This window comes from Pan troglodytes, chromosome 3, assembly GCF_028858775.2.
Source record: "Pan troglodytes isolate AG18354 chromosome 3, NHGRI_mPanTro3-v2.0_pri, whole genome shotgun sequence".
NCBI lineage: Eukaryota > Metazoa > Chordata > Mammalia > Primates > Hominidae > Pan > Pan troglodytes.
In genome coordinates this window covers 63,929,376-63,946,529 of record NC_072401.2, presented here as the reverse complement: position 1 = coordinate 63,946,529, position 17,154 = coordinate 63,929,376, and the positions used below count along the sequence as shown (strand labels likewise).

The 17,154-nt window shown below is 35.7% G+C and overlaps 1 long non-coding RNA gene across 1 annotated transcript in view; it reads left to right on the top strand.

The window, feature by feature from the left end:
- Positions 1-803: 803 nt before the first annotated feature.
- Positions 804-17,154, top strand: part of LOC134809828 (uncharacterized) — a 42,930-nt gene continuing 26,579 nt past the window's right edge. The window contains exon 1 of the long non-coding RNA XR_010156386.1: positions 804-904. This is a non-coding gene — a long non-coding RNA (uncharacterized LOC134809828). The remainder of the gene's footprint in view (positions 905-17,154) is intronic.

Here is a 17,154-nt window from a genome sequence, read left to right as displayed (position 1 = left end):
ACATGGACACAGGAAGGGGAACATCACACACAGGGGCCTGTTGTGGGGTGGGGGGAGGGGGGATGGATAGCATTAGGAGATATACCTAATGTAAATGACGAGTTAATGGGTGTAGCACACCAACATGGCACGTGTATACGTATGTAACAAACCTGCACGTTGTGCACATGTATCCTAAAACTTAAAGTATAAAAAAAAATAAATAAATGCTCACAGTGCTTATTTCTTGAAAGTTTGTTTAATAGCAATAAATACCATATTTTTATCTAGGAATGTATCTCATCATTTGTATTATTCTGTGAATTCCTTTTTGTTGACAAATTATATGTATGGTGATGTATGTATGTTTTGCGTACAGGGTGATATTATAATTTCTGAAAACGATGTGTAATGGTTAAATAAAGCTTAACATATTCGTTATCCCAAATATATAATAATTTTTTGATAAGGGCATTTGAAATTTACTTTCTTAATAAAATTTAACTGTACAATATTCAGTTATAGCTATATTCACCATGCTGTGTAATTGTTCTAAAAAAATGTGCATATTCCTACTGTCTGAGGCTTTGTACCTTTATGCCCTTTGACTATTCCTGTTTCCCTCACATCCCAGTTTCTGGATACCACCCTTCTACTCTCTGCTTCCATTAATTCAATTGGTTTAGATTCTACATATAAGTGAGAACATTTGGTATTTGTCTGTGTTTGACATGTTTCATTTCATGAATGGAATTGGAGAACATTTTGCTAATGTTCTATGATGTCACAAATGACAGAATTTTTTTTATCATCCGTCCCTTGAAGAAAACTTAGGTTGAATTCATAGGTTAGCCATTATACACAGTACTGCAATGAACATGGGAGTGTAAACATCTCTTTGACACACTGATTTCAAATCTTTCAGGTAAATGCCCAGAAGTAGGATTGCTAGATCATAGAGTAATTCTACTTTTTATTTTTTTTGAGGAAACTTTAGAGACTATTTTCTATATGATTATACTAATTTCTATTCCTACAAGCAATGTACAAGAAATCTGTTTTCTCCATATCCTTACCAGAATTGGTTATTTTTTGCCTTTTTAATAATAGCCATTGTAATTGGTGTGAGGTAATATCTCATGTGGTTTTAATTTGCATCTCCTTAATGATTAGGGGTGTTGAGCATTTTTCATATATCTGTTAGCCATTTGGATGTCTTAAGTTTCATTCATTAATGTTTCACAGTTTTTAGTGTAAAACTCATTTTAATTTTTTTGTAGCTATTGTAAATGTGATTATTCCCTTGGTTTTATCTTTCAGAAATTTTATTGTTGGGGTAGAGAAACACTGCTGATTTTTACATGTTGATTTAGTGTCCTGCAACTTTGCTGAAATCATTTACCAGTTCTATTATTTTTGTTGAAATCTTTAGTGTTTTCTATACATAAAATTATATAGTCTGGAAACAGACAACTTAACTTGTCTCTTTCCAAGTTGAATGTCTTTCCTGTCACTCTCCTACCTAATTGTTCTGGCTAGGACCTCCTGTACTACATTGAACAGGAGTGTTGAGAGTGGGCATCCTTGTCCTGTTCCTGATCTTAGAAGAAAAGCTTTCAACTTTTCTCCTTTGTGTGTTATCTGTGTGTTTGTAATACATATTTTTTATTGTGTTGATGTACATTTCTTGTATATCTAATTTGTTGAGAGAGTTTTTATAAGAAAGGATATTGAACTTTGTCAAATGTTTTATAAGCATCTTATGAGATGGTCATATGATTTTTGTCCTTCATTTTGTTTATGCTGTGAATCACATTTATTGATTCGCAAATGTTGAACCATCCTTGAATCCCAGAGATAAATCTCACTTCATCATAATAAATGATCCTTTTAATATGTTATTGCATTTAGTTTGCCTGTGTTTTGTTCATGATTTTTGTATCTCTGTTTCCCAAAAATATTGGCTTGTAGTTTTCTTTTCTAGTGATGTCCTTGTCTGGCTTTGGTATCAGGTTAATGTTAGCCTAGTGAAAAGGGTTTGACTGTTCCCACCCCTTCAATTCTTTGAAGTCATTTTTGAGAAATTGCTATCAGTTTTTTAAATGTTTGGTAGAATTCAGCAGTGAAGTCATCAGGTCCTGGGCCTTTTATGATGGAATACATTTTATTACTGATTCAATCTTTTCACTCAGTATTGGTCCGTCTAGATTTTCTATTTCTTTGTAATTCAGGCTTGGTAGGTTATGTCAAATAATTTATCCATTTCTTTTAGGTTATCCACACTTTGGCATGTAATTATGCATGATAGTCTCTTATGACTGTTTGTATTTCCGAGGTGTCAGTTCTAATGTTCCTTCTTTCATTTCTGATTTTATTCCTTTGAGTCTTTTCTCTTTTACTCTTGGTTAATCTTCCTAAATGTTTGTCAATTTTGTTAATCTTTTCAGAAAACCAACTCTTAGTTTTTTTGTTCTTTTGCATTATTTATCTAGTTGCTGTTTAATTCTTTTCTGTTTTGATCTCTTTTTCCCCCTTTTGCTAATATTGATTGTAGTTTTTTCCTTTTCTATTATCTTGGGTTGTAACATCAAGTTGTTTGCAATCTTTCTTCTTTTCAGATGTAGGCATTTCTTGCTATAAAGTTTCCTCAGAAAACTTCTTTGCTTCTTTCCATACATTTTAGTATATTTTGTTTCCATTTTATTTGTCTCAAGCTATTTGTACATTTTCTTTTAATTTCTTCATTGATTTATTGATTGTGGGTATGTTGATTCATTTTCATGCATTTGTCAATTTTCTGAAATTCCTATAGTTATTGATTTCTGATTTTATACCTTTAGGGTTGAAAAAGGTACTTGATATAATTTCAACATTTTTCAATTTGCTATTACTTGTTTTGTGACCAAAATATGATCTATCCTGAAAATTATGCCATGTATGTTTGAGAAGAATATGTGTTCTTCTGTAAAGCATTGTTCAAATTCAGTATTTTCTTATTAATTTTTGGTCTCAATTAACTATTCAATATTAAAAGTGGTGTATTGAAGTCTTCTACTATTATTGTATTACAACATATCTCTCTTTTCATATCCTTTAATATGCCTTATATATTTAGATGCTCCACTGTTGAGTTCATACAAATTTATAATTGTTATATTATCTTGATGAATTAACTCTTTTATCAATTTTTAAATGTCCTTCTCTTTCTCCTTTATTCTTCTCTATTTAAAATCTATTTTGTCTAAATTTTTGCACCTGCTTCTTTATGATTTCCATTTGTGTGAAATATCTTTTTTCCATCCTTCAATTTCAGACTATTTGTGCCCACAAAAGCAAACTTCATCTCTTGTAAGAAGCGTATAGTTGGGTCTTATTTTTCTTAATTCGTTTATTCATTATATATATTTTTATTTTATCATATAATCCATTTACATCTAAGGTAATTATTGATAGGTAAGGATTTAATTCTGCCATTTTGTTGTTTTCTGGAATTTTTGTAAATAACCTTTTTTTTCTTTCTTCCTCTCTTACTGTCTTCCTTTGGGACTTGATGGTTTCCTGTAGCGATATGTTTTGAATGTTTTTATTTTTGTTTTCTGCATATCATGTAGATTCTTGCTTTCTGGTTACCATGAGGCTTACAAAGAACATCTTGCATTTAGAATAGTCTATTTGAAGCTGATAATGTTGATTTAAAGCTGATAATCTTGATTGCATACAATAAGTACACACTTCTTTCTCCTCTTTCCATTTATGTTTTAGCTGTCCAAATTTGCCTGAGATCTTCTATTTTGCTATCTTGTTGATGTTAATTTCTATAAGGCCAGATTTTTGTGGGAATAACCAAGGTATCCAACATACAGCTTTGGACAGAATCCAGATCCTTAGATTCTGAAAAAAATGTATTTAGATATTTATAGAACAAAAGGAATAAATTAATTAAAGATAACACCTTGACAACCCTATAAAAATAATGAAAACATACCAATTTATTATAGCAGACCATTGAAATTAGGTTTTATTGAGAAGCTGATGGTAAGATAAAATTAATAGGGCAAAAGGATTATTAAGGCTGAAGCTTCTAAAAGAAGAAAGGGATGCAGTATGATCAGAGGGTATTGTCAGACCAAGATATAGACCTAACAGAATAGCAACTCAGTCATGAACTCTAAAGAAATATCCTGTTAAAAGAGTTATATATTGGATAGAATGGCTATGTCACTACCACCTACCTGCTCAGCTACTATATGGGTGCCAACTTAAGAAGAGCTTGACTTTACCTACCACTGACTTGCTCTGTCATTGGCTAGAAGCTTTTCCTGAAGAAGCTTAGCCTCATCTTGAGTACTGAAGCAGATCCTGAAAAGGAACTAAAACCTAGTGGCTGTTAGCTAAGCACATTCATTGTAGCTGAGCAGCAAGCTCTTAATTATACAACATAGATCCAATTTTTAAGCAGCCCCTTCAAAATGGGTTATTTTCCCTGAAGGAAGAATTAGAAGGGGGTATTGTTAGTGGGGTAAACTTCAGTACTCATCACTGAAGTTGATTTTAGGGTCTTAAATGCTATTCATCATCTGTCTATTATTTATTTTATATTTTGTTTACCCTCGGATACCATCTTTGCTTTACTTGGTGGTGTGAAATAAATCTTTATTCCTGAAGGTTTTAAACTACTGACTACTGCCAATGTGTTCATATATATTCTATTCTCAAAGTACTTTGCCTACTACACAAAGTAGAAGAACAGGTGCACTTTCTAAAGCATCACCTATTGTTAAAAACTTTGTCCTTCAAGGCCATTTATGTGCAAAGCTGTAATACAGTCATTCTGTGTTTTTAGCTTACATTTACTTCCTGAGAAACTCATCCATAAACCAAGCTCAGGATTTTTTTATCCTATGCATGTGATCATTTGGAAAAATATCCTTCTTGTGAGCTGAAGAAGGAAAACAAGTAAATCTCCATTGAACAAGGAGGGATCAGACAGAGTACATGGAGCATGGGGCAATACCTGCTCATGTGTCTTACTTATAACCCCTCTTTCTGCTTATACTTAGTCTTAAACATGCAATTTGCATCTTACAAAGGATTATTGCAGGATAACCCAGATTTATTTATGACTTGATGGGTGTCAAAGGTCTGAGCTCATGTTAGGCAGTTCCACATCCATGCTCTCATGGTGTCCAACGGTTAAGAATTCCATCTCTACCAGGGTTTGGTGACAGATGAGTAATTTTTTTTAAAATAAATACATAATTATTTGCTACAGATAGCATAGTCTTGTTCTAGGACTGAGTGGGCTATGTTTTGAATTTTCCTCTAGGACTCACCACAAACACCTCGCAACATGTTTTTTTCTACTAATAACCCTTTCAGCATAATACTATGTTCTGTTGGAGCATATGGCCCATAGGGGAATAATGCTTACCTCACAACATGTACACCCCACAAAGCCTCTCAGGTTACCTTTTTATGGGTCACAGAAGCATCCTATGTGTGAAATTGTACTTTAGTAGTGAGCATAGGTCTATGAGGCATTTTACCTATTTTGTAGTAAAACATATAAGATACTTAAATTTATTTGTTAATTTAGAAACAATATCTAGTATGCTTCTAATAGGTCTGTAAATATTTTTACTGAACTGGTCTCTGAATCTTCATAGGGCTTAGTCTTCACCCTCTGAATTGAATGTCTCACAAGTTTTCCAATAGTGTAGCTGCTACTTGATCTTTCAATAAAATGAGTAGAGGACATTAATACAGTGGAGCAATGTGATGTTTTATGCAATGTCCACATGATCCAGATTTTTTTAACGCTAAAGTAATTTCTTCGTTTGATCATCAAATTACTAATGACTGTGTGACTTTGTAAACAACAGAAATTAATTTTCTCACAGTGCTGAAGACGGCGGGTCCAAGTTCAAAATGGTTTCTTCTGAGGTCTATTTGTTTGACTGCCTTCGTATTCACATGGTCACTCTCCATGAGTGTCTGTGTCTTAATCTCCTCTTCTTATATGGGCACCAGCCATATTAGATTAGGGTTCAACTGAATAACTAATTTTAACTTCATTATCTTTTTTGAAGGGGGATATTATGGGATGCTTGAATTTGTGTGTGTGTGTGTATTTTTTTATTATTTCTCCTAAAAAGAAAACAAAACGGGATACATGTGCTGAACGTGCAGGTTTGTTACATAGGTATAAATGTGCTATGGTGGTTTGCTGCACCTATTGACCTGACTTCTAAGTTCCCTCCCCTCACCCCCAACCCCACAACAAGCCCTGGTGTGTTGTTCTCCTCTCTGTGTCCATGTATTCTCAATGTTCAACTCCCATTTATAAGTGAGAACATGCGCTGTTTGGTTTTCTGTCCCTATGTTAGTTTGGGGAGGATGGTGGCTTCCAGCTTCATTCATGTCCCTACAAAGGACATGATCTCATTCCTTTTTATGGCTGCATAGTATTCCACGGGGTATATGCACCACATTTTCTTTATCTAGTCTATCATTGATGAGCATTTGGGTTGGTTCCATGTCTTTGCTATTATAAATAGTTCTGCAATAAACATGCGAGTGCATGTGTTTTTACAGTATAATAATTTACTATTTTCCTTTGGTTATATACTAATAATGGGATGGTTGGGTCAAATGGTATTTCTGGTTCTAGATCCTTGAGGAATTGCCATGCTCTCTTCCACAATGGTTGAAGTAATTTACACTCCCACCAACAGTGTAAAAGTGTTCCTATTTCTCCACACCCTCACCAGCATCTGTTGTTTCCTGACTTTTTAATAATTGCCATTTTGACTGGCATGAGATGGTATCTCATTGTGTTTTTTGATTTGCATTTCTCAGATGATCACTGATGTTGAGCTTTTTTTTTTTTCATATGTTTTTTGGCTGTGTAAATATCTTCTTTTGAGAAGTGTCAGTTCATATCCTTTGTCTGCTTTCTGATGTGCTTGTTTATTTTTTTCTTGCAATATGTTTAAGTTCCTTATAAATTCTGGATAATAGACTTTTGTCAGTTGGGTAGATTGCAAAAATTTTCTCCCAGTCTGTAGATTGCCTGTTCATTCTTATGATAGTTTAATTTGCTCTGCAGAAGTTCCTTAGTTTAATTAGATCCCATCTATCAATTTTGGCTTTTGTTGCAATTGCTTTTGGAATTTTTGTCATGAAGTCTTTGCCCAAGCTTTATTCTTCTTGCTTAGGATTGTCTTGGCTATACAGGATCCTTTTTGGTTCCATATGACATTTAAAGTAGTTTTTTCCCAATTCTGTGAAGAATGTCAATGGTAGTTTGATGGGAATAACATTGAATCTGTAAATTTCTTTGGGCAGTATGGCCATTTTCACGAAATTGGTTCTTCCTATTCTTCCTATCCATGAGGATGGAATGTTTTTCCATTTGTTTGTGTCCTCTCTTATTTCCTTGAGCAGTGGTTTGTAGTTCTATTTGAAGAGGCTCTTCACATGCCTTGTTAACTGTATTCCTAGGTAGTTTATTCTCTTTGTAGCAATTGTAAATGGGAGTTCATTCATGATATGGCTTTCTTCTTGCCTATTGTTGGCATAAAGGAATGCTTGTGATTTTTGCACATTGATTTTGTATCCTGAGACTTTGCTGAAGTTGCTTATCAGGTCAAGAAATTTAAGGGCTGATATGATGGGGTTTTTTAAAATATAAAATCGTGTCATCTGCAAAGAGAGACAACTTGACTTCCTCTCTTCCCATTTTAATACCCCTTTTTTCTTTCTCTTTCCTGATTGTCCTGGCCAGAACTTCCAATACTATGTTGAATAGGAGTGATGAGAGAGGGTATCCTTGCCTTGCACAGGTCTTCAAAGGGAATGCTTCCAGCTTTTGCCAATTCAATATGATATTGGCTATGAGTTTGTCATAAATAGTTCTTATTATTTTTAGATATATTCAATCAATACCTAGTACATTGAGAGTTTTTAACATGAAGGAAAGTTGAATTTTATCAAAGGCTTTTTCTGCATCTATTGAGATAATCATTGTGGCTTTTGTCTTTGGTTCTGTTTATGTAATAGATTATGTTTATTGATTTGTGCATGTTGAACCAGCCTTGCATCTGAGTGATGAAGCTGACTTGATCACGGTCGATAAGTTTTTTGATGTGCTGCTGGATTCAGTTTGCCAGTATTTTATTGAGGATTTTTGCATCAATGTTAATCAGGAATAGTGGACTGATTTTTTTCTTTTTTGTTGTGTCTCTTCCCAGTTTTGCTATCATTATGATGCTGGCTTCATAAATTGAGTTAGGGAGGAATCCCTCCTTTTCAGTTATTTGAAATAGTTTCAGAAGGAATGGTACCAGCTCCTCTTTGTATTTCTGGTAGAATTTAGCTGTGAATCAGGTAGGTCCTGGGCTTTTTTTGGTTGCTAGGCTATTAATTCTGCCTCAATTTCAGCACTTGTTATTGGTCTATTCAGGGATTCAACTTCTTCCTGGTTTAGTCTTGGTAGGGTGTATGCATCCAGGAATTTATCCATTTCTTCCAGATTTTCTAGTTTATTTGAATACAGATATTTATAGTATTCTCTGACGATAGTTTGTATTTCTGTGAGGTCAGTGGTGATATCCCCTTTAACATTTTTTATTTTGTTTAATTGATTCTTCTCTCTCCGTTATTAGTCTAGCTAGCAGTCTATCTATTTTGTTAATTTTTTTCAAAAAACCACCTCCTGGATTTGTTGATTTTTTGTGTCCCTATCTCTTTCAATTATTCTCTGATCTTAGCTATTTCTTGTCTTCTGCTAGCTTTTGGATTTGTTTGCTCTTGCTTCTCTAGTTCTTTTAATTCTTATATTAGGGTGTTGATTTGAGATTTTTCTAGCTTTCTGATTTGGGCATCTAGTGCTATAAATTTTCCTCTTAAAACTGCTTTAGCTGTGTCCCAGAGATTCTGGTACATTGTCTCTTTGTTCTCATTGGTTTCAAAGAACTTATTGATTTCTGCCTTTATTTCATTACTTACCCAGGAGTCATCCAGCAGCAGGTTTTTCAATTTTCATAAAATTGTGTGGTTTTGAGTGAGTTTCTTAATCCTGAGTTCTAATTTGATTGCACTGTTGTCTGAGAAACTGTTATGGTTTCAGTTTTTTTGCATTTGCTGAACATTTTTTTACTTCCAATTTTGTGGTTGATTTTAGAATAAGTGTCATGTGGCACTGAGAAGAATGTATATACTGTTGATTTGGGGTACAGAGTTCTGTAGAAGTCTGCTAGGTCCACTTGATCCAGAGCTGAGTTCAAGTCCTAAATATCCTTGTTAATTTTCTGTCTCAGTGATCTGTCTAATACTGACATTGGGTGGGAGTCTAAGTCTCTTTGTAGGTCTCTAAGTACCTGTTTTATGAAGCTGGGTGCTCCTGTATTGGGTGCATATACATTTAGAATAGTTAGCTCTTCTTGTTCAATTGTCCCCTTTACCATTATGTAATGCCTTTCTTTATCTGTTTGATCTTTGTTGGTTTAAAGTCTGTTTTGTCAGAGACTAGGATTGCAACCCCTGCTTTTTTTTTTTTTTTCTTTCCATTTGCTTGGTAAATTTTCCTCCATCCCTTAATTTTGAGCCTGTGTGTGTCTTTGCACCCAAGATGCGTCTCCTGAATACAGTACACCAATGGGACTTGACTCCTTATCCAATTTGCCAGTCTATGTCTTTTAATTGGGGCATTTAGCCCATTTACATTTTATATTAGTATTGTTATGTGTGAATTTGATCCTGTCATCATGATGCTATTTGGTTATTTTGCACACTAGTCGATGCAGTTTCTTCATAGTGTCATTGGTCTTTATATTTTGGTGTCTTTTTGCAGTGGCTGGTGCTGGTTTTTCCTTTCCATATTTAGTGCTTCTTTCAGGAGCTCATGTAGGGCAGGCTTGGTGGTAACAAAATCCCTCATCATTTGCTTGTCTGGAAAAAAATTTACTTCTCTTTCGCTTATGAAGCTTAATTTGGCTGGATATGAAATTCTGAGTTGAAAATTCTATTATTTAATAATTTTGAATATTGGCCACAAATCTCTTCTGGCTTTTAGAGTTTCTGCTGAGAGGTCCACTGTTAGTCTGAAGGGCTTCCTTTTGTAGGTGACCTTGCCTTTCTTTCTGGCTGACCTTAATAGTTTTTCCTTTAATTTAACCTTAGAGAATCTGATGATTATGTATCTTGGGATTGATCTTTTTGTGGAGGATCTTAATGGTGTTCCCTATATTTGCTGAATTTGCAAGTTGGCCTGTCTTGCTAGGTTGGGGAAGTTCTTCTGGGGGATATCCTGTAGTGTGTTTTTCAACTTGTTTCCATTCTCCCCATTTCCTTTTGTTACTTCAATCAATTGTAGGTTCAGTCTTTTTATGAAGTCCCATATTTCTTGGAGGCTTTGTTCTTTCCTTTTCCTTCTTTTTTCTCTATTCTTGTCTGCATGTCTTATTTCAGTAAGGTGGTCTTCAAACTCCAATATACTTTCTTCTGCTTGGTCAACTCAGCTGTTGTTACTTCTGTATGCTTCACAAAGTTCTCGTCTGTGTTTTTCAGCTTCATCAGGTTGTTTATGTTCCCCTCTAAACTGGTTATTCTAGTTAGCAATTCCTCTAACCTTTTATCAAGGTTCTTAGCTTCTTTGCATTGGGTTAGAACATGCTCCTTTAGCTCAACATATTTTTTTTAACCCATCTTCTGTTGAGGGAAGTCAGAGACCCCAAACGGAGGGACTGGCTGGAGCCACAGCAGAGGAACATAAATTGTGAAGATTTCAAGGACATTTATCAGTTCCCACATAATACTTTTATAATTTCTTATGGCTGTCTTTACTTTAATCTCTTAATCCTGTTATCTTCGTAAGCAGAGGATGTATGTCACCTCAGGACACAGTGATAATTGTGTTAACTGTACAAATTGATTGTAAAACATGTGTGTTTGAACAATATGAAATCAGCGCACCTTGAAAAAGAACAGAATAACACCGATTTTTAGGAAACAAGGGAAGACAACCATAAGGTCTGACTGCCTGCGGGGTCGAGCAAAAAGAGCCATATTTTTCTTCTTGCAGAGAGCCTATAAACAGACGTGCAAGTAGGGAAGATATCACTAAATTCTTTTCCTAGCAAGGAATGTTAATATTAATACCCAGGGGAAGGAACGCATTCCCTAGGGGGAGGTCTATAAATGGCCGCTCTGGGAATGTCAGTCTTAGGTAGTTGAGATAAGGACTAAGATACACCCTGGTCTCCTGCAGTACCCTTAGGCTTACTAGGGTGGGGAAAAACTCTGCCCTGGTAAATTTGTGGTCTAACTGGTTCTCTACTCTTGAACCCTGTTTTCTGTTGTTTAAGATGTTTATCAAGACCTTTTTCACCACTGAACATAGCAGTGAAACATAGACCTTTTTCAGTGGTTCTGCTTTTGCCCTTTGCTTTGTGATCTTTTTGGACCCATATCAGTAGTTCTGCTTTTGTCCTTTGTCCTGTTCCCTTAGAAACATGTGATCTTTGTGAGACCCTTATTAGTAGTTCTGCTTTTTGCCCTTTGAAATATGTGATCTTTGTACCTACTCCCTGTTCTTACACCCCCTCCCCTTTTGAAACCCTTAATAAAAACTTGCTGGTCTGAGACTCAGGCAGGCATCACGGTCCTACTGATATGTGATGTCACCCCTGGTGGCCCAGCTATAAAATTCCTCTGTACTGTCTCTTTATTTCTCAGCCAGCCAACACTTATGGAAAATTGAAAGAACCTACGTTGAAATACTGGGGGCAGGTTCCCCCAATAATCTTCTGAACCCCACTTCTGTCAGTTAGTTCATCTTATCCTCTGTCCAGTTCTGGGCCCCTAATAGGGAGACTTTATGATCATTTGGAGAAGAAGAGGCACTCTGGCCTTTTGGGTTTTCAGCATTTTTTTTGTTGTTGATTCTTTCTCATCTTTGTGAGTTTGTCTAGTTTCAGTCTTTGAGACTTCTGACCCTTGGCTGGGGTTTTGGTGGGGGTCTTTTTGTTGTTGATGCCATTGTTTTTGCTTTTTGCTTGTTTGTTTCTCTTTCAATAATCTGGTCCCCCTTCTGTAGGGTGGAGCCAGTTTGCTGAGGGTTCACTTCAGGCCCTATTCATTTAATTCACTCCCGTGCCTGGAGATGCCATTCAAGGAGGTTGGAGAGCAGCAAAGATGGGTCCCTGCTTCTTCTTCTAGGACCTCTGACCTCAAAGGGCACCAAACTGATGTCAGTAGGATCATTCCTTTATAGGATATTTGACAACCCCTGTTGGAGGGTCTCACCCAGTTGGATGGCATGGTGAACAGGACCTGTTTACCAAAGCACTTTGTCACTTAGTGGAGAGGGTGTGTTTCACTGGGGACCCATCTGGGCTGCCTGGATTCCTCAGAACTACCAGAAGGAGAAGCAAAGTCAGCTGGTCTGCAGAGACTGCCACCACCCCTCTCCCTAGGGGCTCAGGCCCAGGCCTATCCAAATTCTGTTCCTGAGCCTCTGGTTGGAGTTACTGGAGATCCTGCAGGGAAGCCCCACCCATTGAGGAAGGATGGGTCAGGATTAGACCTGAAGAGGCACTCTGGCTCCAGACTGCCACAGCCTGTGTGTTGGGCTGTTGGGACAAGTCTTGGGACCAAGCCATCCAGTCTCCCTGGCTCCAGCAGGGGAAAAGCACAGCCTGGAGCTATAGAAATGGTTGCTGCCCTTCCCCAGCCCAGGGAGTTTGGTGTATTAGGCAGTTGTGAGTCCCAGTGCTGGCTGCTGTCTTTCCCCCAAGGAGTTCAAATGGCTTAGACTGCAGGCAGCATCAGCAGGTGCTGGTCAGCCCTCCCCCTAGGAATTCAGTAGGCTTAAGCAGATTCCAGCTGAAAGGCTGTAAGAACCTCTGTGTTCAGGGGTTGGGACAGAAGCCCCAGTGGCATAGGTTCATGAGTGAGATCTTCTGATCCATGAGTTGCACAGTTCCATGGAAAAAGCACAGTTTCCCTGGCTGGGTAGTGCTCTCACTCACTGCCTCCCTTGGCCCAGGGAGGGAGTTTCCCTTCCCTGCATGGCTCTCAGGTGGACCATTGCACCACACTGCTGTTCCTTCTCTCCATGGGTCAAGCCAGCTTTCTGGTAAATTTTGATGAGAGAACCTGGATACCTTGGCTGCTGGTGAAGAATTCACACTCTTATTATATATTTTTTCAATGAGAGCCTTTGAACACCAAGGCTTCTAGTCAGGCCTCTTGCCCTGCCCCCACCCTGATTTTTTCAAATGTGAATTGAGTTATCAGCTTGCTGTTTAGAAGAGGTGGTGGGATTTGCTCATGAGAGGGGAATCTTGTTGCCTCACTGTGAAACAATATCTGTATTATTTTCCACAGAGAAGGGTACTAGCTTTTATGGGGTAGAGTGAAAGCTCATGAAACCAAAATCTTTGGGTCCATTCAGAAAGTAATTCCTATTCAAGGAGCTCAGGTTTTCCAAGTTAGAGACCTGACCTTGGCATAAGAGTTGCTTAGGTTCACCATTTAATCATCTTCTAAGTTCAGCACTCTAAATATTAAATCCTGGAGTTGATGTTCAATATTTTCTTCTGATCTACTTCATGAAATGTGGGTTTCTCTGTAGATTATTAAACAGACTCTCTGACTCTGACATTTTGTTTCCATTACTTGTTAATTGCCTTGAGATTTTTTATCCACTTGTGGGAAATAAATGTCTTTTTCTCTAAAGCTAAACTTGAATTAAAGGTAAGAACATAGTATCTATATCAACATAGTGTGAGTTTAGGGGAAATTGAAAAGATTGTGCAACAACAAAAAAGGCTTTAAAAAAATTTTTTTTTAACTGTTACATTTTTCTTTTTGTCAAAATTATTATCGGTCAAAGAATGCTGCACTTATTTTACAAAATGTTTTTATTTAGCACAAATCTTTTACTAAGCACATCATAAAATAAATTATTTTTATCAGATGGTAGTATGTAAATGTATTAAAAGAGTCACATTCTAAATGTGTGAATTGAAGGATTCAACATTAACAGAAAAATATACCCAGGTGAAAATTAATTTTTTTTTTTTTTACAAAACATTGGTTAAAATTCAGGACAATTTTACAAGCACTTCCTGCCTCTGCCTCTCTTACTGCCCAGTGAAATTTTTTTTTTTTTAATCATGGGTACCTAATTAGTGCAAGGTTTATTTAGGAAGTGGTTATGTCTGAGAAGACTTAACTTCTACTCTTCTGTCTTTGATGAAGAGGCTCTAAGTGGATTTTAAAACTCCTGGTGGGCACTTATTATTCTTAGTGCATTCAGTAAAATATATCAGCAAATTAGCCCCTGTCTCCTGGTTGGCCTAGGACTACATAATAAAAGCATTTTATTATAAAGCTAAAATTGACTTTATACAGAACTTTTTCTACTTAAGAAAATTAGAACCTAACATTAAATTCAAAGTTCACTATAGCTTCAGATAGGTTAAGTATAAGCTACCTTTACTTTTAAAATGGATTTTCTTATGACCAAAATTTAGGTTAATATGTTACATGAATATTTGCATGTATAACCATTTTTATTCTGCATTTCTTCTATTAACCTGCTGACATTGAGAAGTAATAGCATTGTCTTGATTTTTTCCAGTTCAAAAATTCATGTTGCACTGAAGCTCATTGTTTGCAAACTCATTCAGCACATTGGCATTAGATCTAAAAAGAGGATGTACAACATGAAAACAAACATCTTTCTTAGTTGGCTCTTTTATCTTTTATATAACTATGCAACTCAGTAACCATTAGGACTACTTTCAATTACATTTGGATTTCATCACTTTTTTTACTCCAGAAACTATTTGAAATCATCTCAATAGTTACAGAGTTTGTGATGTCAACAAACTTTTTTCAGTAGTGACTATGGTACTACTGCCCATAGTTAGTTATCACTGCAGTTTTGCTGGCAGCCTGAGATCTACAAACCCTTGAAACGATAGAGCACTAATTTGTTTAAATAGCAGTTTTTTTAAGTTGGCCTAAGACCAGGAATAACAATGAGTTCTCTAAATTTATTGGATATTTTATTTATTTTTGAACTTTATTTTGTGATCATATAGCTTCTAATAATACAAACCTACTCATTTTAGTTTTATTTTTGTTTAAACATAGATTTATCCTAATATAAAATGCCATCATTTTTTCTTAAGCCATCTTTGTTTCCACTGTCCTTTAAGACATCAATTGCCCGGGGAGAACAGAGTATTTCAATTTACAGATAACTTCATTGCTTTAGTGGAATCGAATATCAGGACATGATATAAAGCCAATTTCTCCATGAGTTTAACTTAAATGATTTGCAACCATAGTGCCTCCTCTAGGTTCCATGTTACACCAGATACCTTACGTAAACATATTCTGTGTTTATTATAGGAAGATTTACTATGAAAAACAGTATGAAGGTTTCTCAAAAAATCAAAGGTAGAACTACCATATAATCCAGCAATTGCACTCCTCACTATATATCCAAAACAAATGAAATCAGTATGTGAAGAAATAGCCACACTCTCATGTTCATTGTAGCATTATTCACCATAGCCAAAATATGGAAACAAATAAAATATCAATCAACAGACTATTAAAGAAAATGTGGTTGATACATACAAGGGAATATATTTCATCTTTAAAAAGAACAAAAATGATTGCCATCATGGAGAGTCTGGGAAGATGTTATGTTAAGTGAAATAATTCTGTCACAGAGTGACAAATACTGCAAGATTTCACTTTTATGAGGTATCTAATGTAGTCAAACTAATATAAGAAGAGGTAGAATGGTGGTTGTCAGAAATTTAGGGAAGGTGAATGGAAAGTTATTATTTAATGATTTTACAGTTATATGGAATAAATACATTTTAGTTATCTGTTGTACAACATAGTGCCTATATTTGACAATACAGTGTTGAGAACTGAAAAATTTACTGAAAGGGAATGCTTCCAGGTTTGCTCATTCAGTATGATGATGGCTGTGGGTTTTTAGTAGATGACTCTTTTTATTTTGAAGTATGTTCCTTCAGTGTTTTGTTTTTGGGGGGGGGTTTAACATGAAGAGATGTTGAATTTTATCGAAAGCCCTTTTTGCATCTATTAAGATCGTCATGTGGTTTTTGTTTCCAGTTCTGTTTGTGTGGTGAATAACATTAATTGATTCGCACATGTTGAATCATCCTTGCATTCCATGAATGATGCCCACATGATTGTGGTGGATAAGCTTTTTGATGTGCTGCTGGATTTAGTTTGTTAGTATTTTGTTGAGGATTTTTGCATCAATGTTCATGAAGGATATTGTCCTGAAGTTTTTTTCTTTTTTTTTTTCTTCTTTTTGTTATGTCTCTGCCAGGTTTCACACCATAATGACACTGGCCTCACAGAATGAGTTAGGAAAGACTTCCTCCTCCTCAATTTTTTGCAATAGTTTCCATAGAAATGGTACCAGCTCTCCCTTACACATCTGGTAGAATTTTGTTGTGAATCCATCTGATCCTGGGCTTTTTCTGATTGGCAGGCGTTTTATTACTGATTCAGTTTCAGAAATCCTTATTGATCTGTTCAGGTATTCAATCTCTTCCTGGTTGAATCCTGGGAGGACTTATGTTTCCAGGAATTTATCTGTTTTTTTTTTTTTATAGCTCTTATATCTTTTATGTAAAGAGCTGTTCATAATGGTCTCTGGGTTTTTCTTTTTGTATTACTGTGGGGTCAGTGGGGACAAATGTCCCCTTTGTCATTTCTGAATGTGTTTATTTGGATTTTCTCAAATTTTTTATTTATGCATCTAGCTGGTAGTATACCTATCATATTAACTCTTTCAAAGGACTATCTACTAAGCTCAATGATCTTTTGTATAATTTTTTGTGTCTCAAATTCTTTCAGTTCACCTAGGATTTGGATTATTTCTTGTATTCTGTTAGCTTTGGGATTAATTTGCTCCTGTTCATCTAGTTCCTTTAGTTGTAAAGTTAGGTTGTTAATTTGAGATCTTTCTAACTTTTTTATTTGAGCATGCCATGCTCTAAATTTTTCTCATAATAATAATTTGGCTGTGTCCCAGAGATTCTCGTATATTGTATCTTTTTTCACAATCATTTCAAAGAATTTATTAATTTCTGCCTTAATTTCATTATT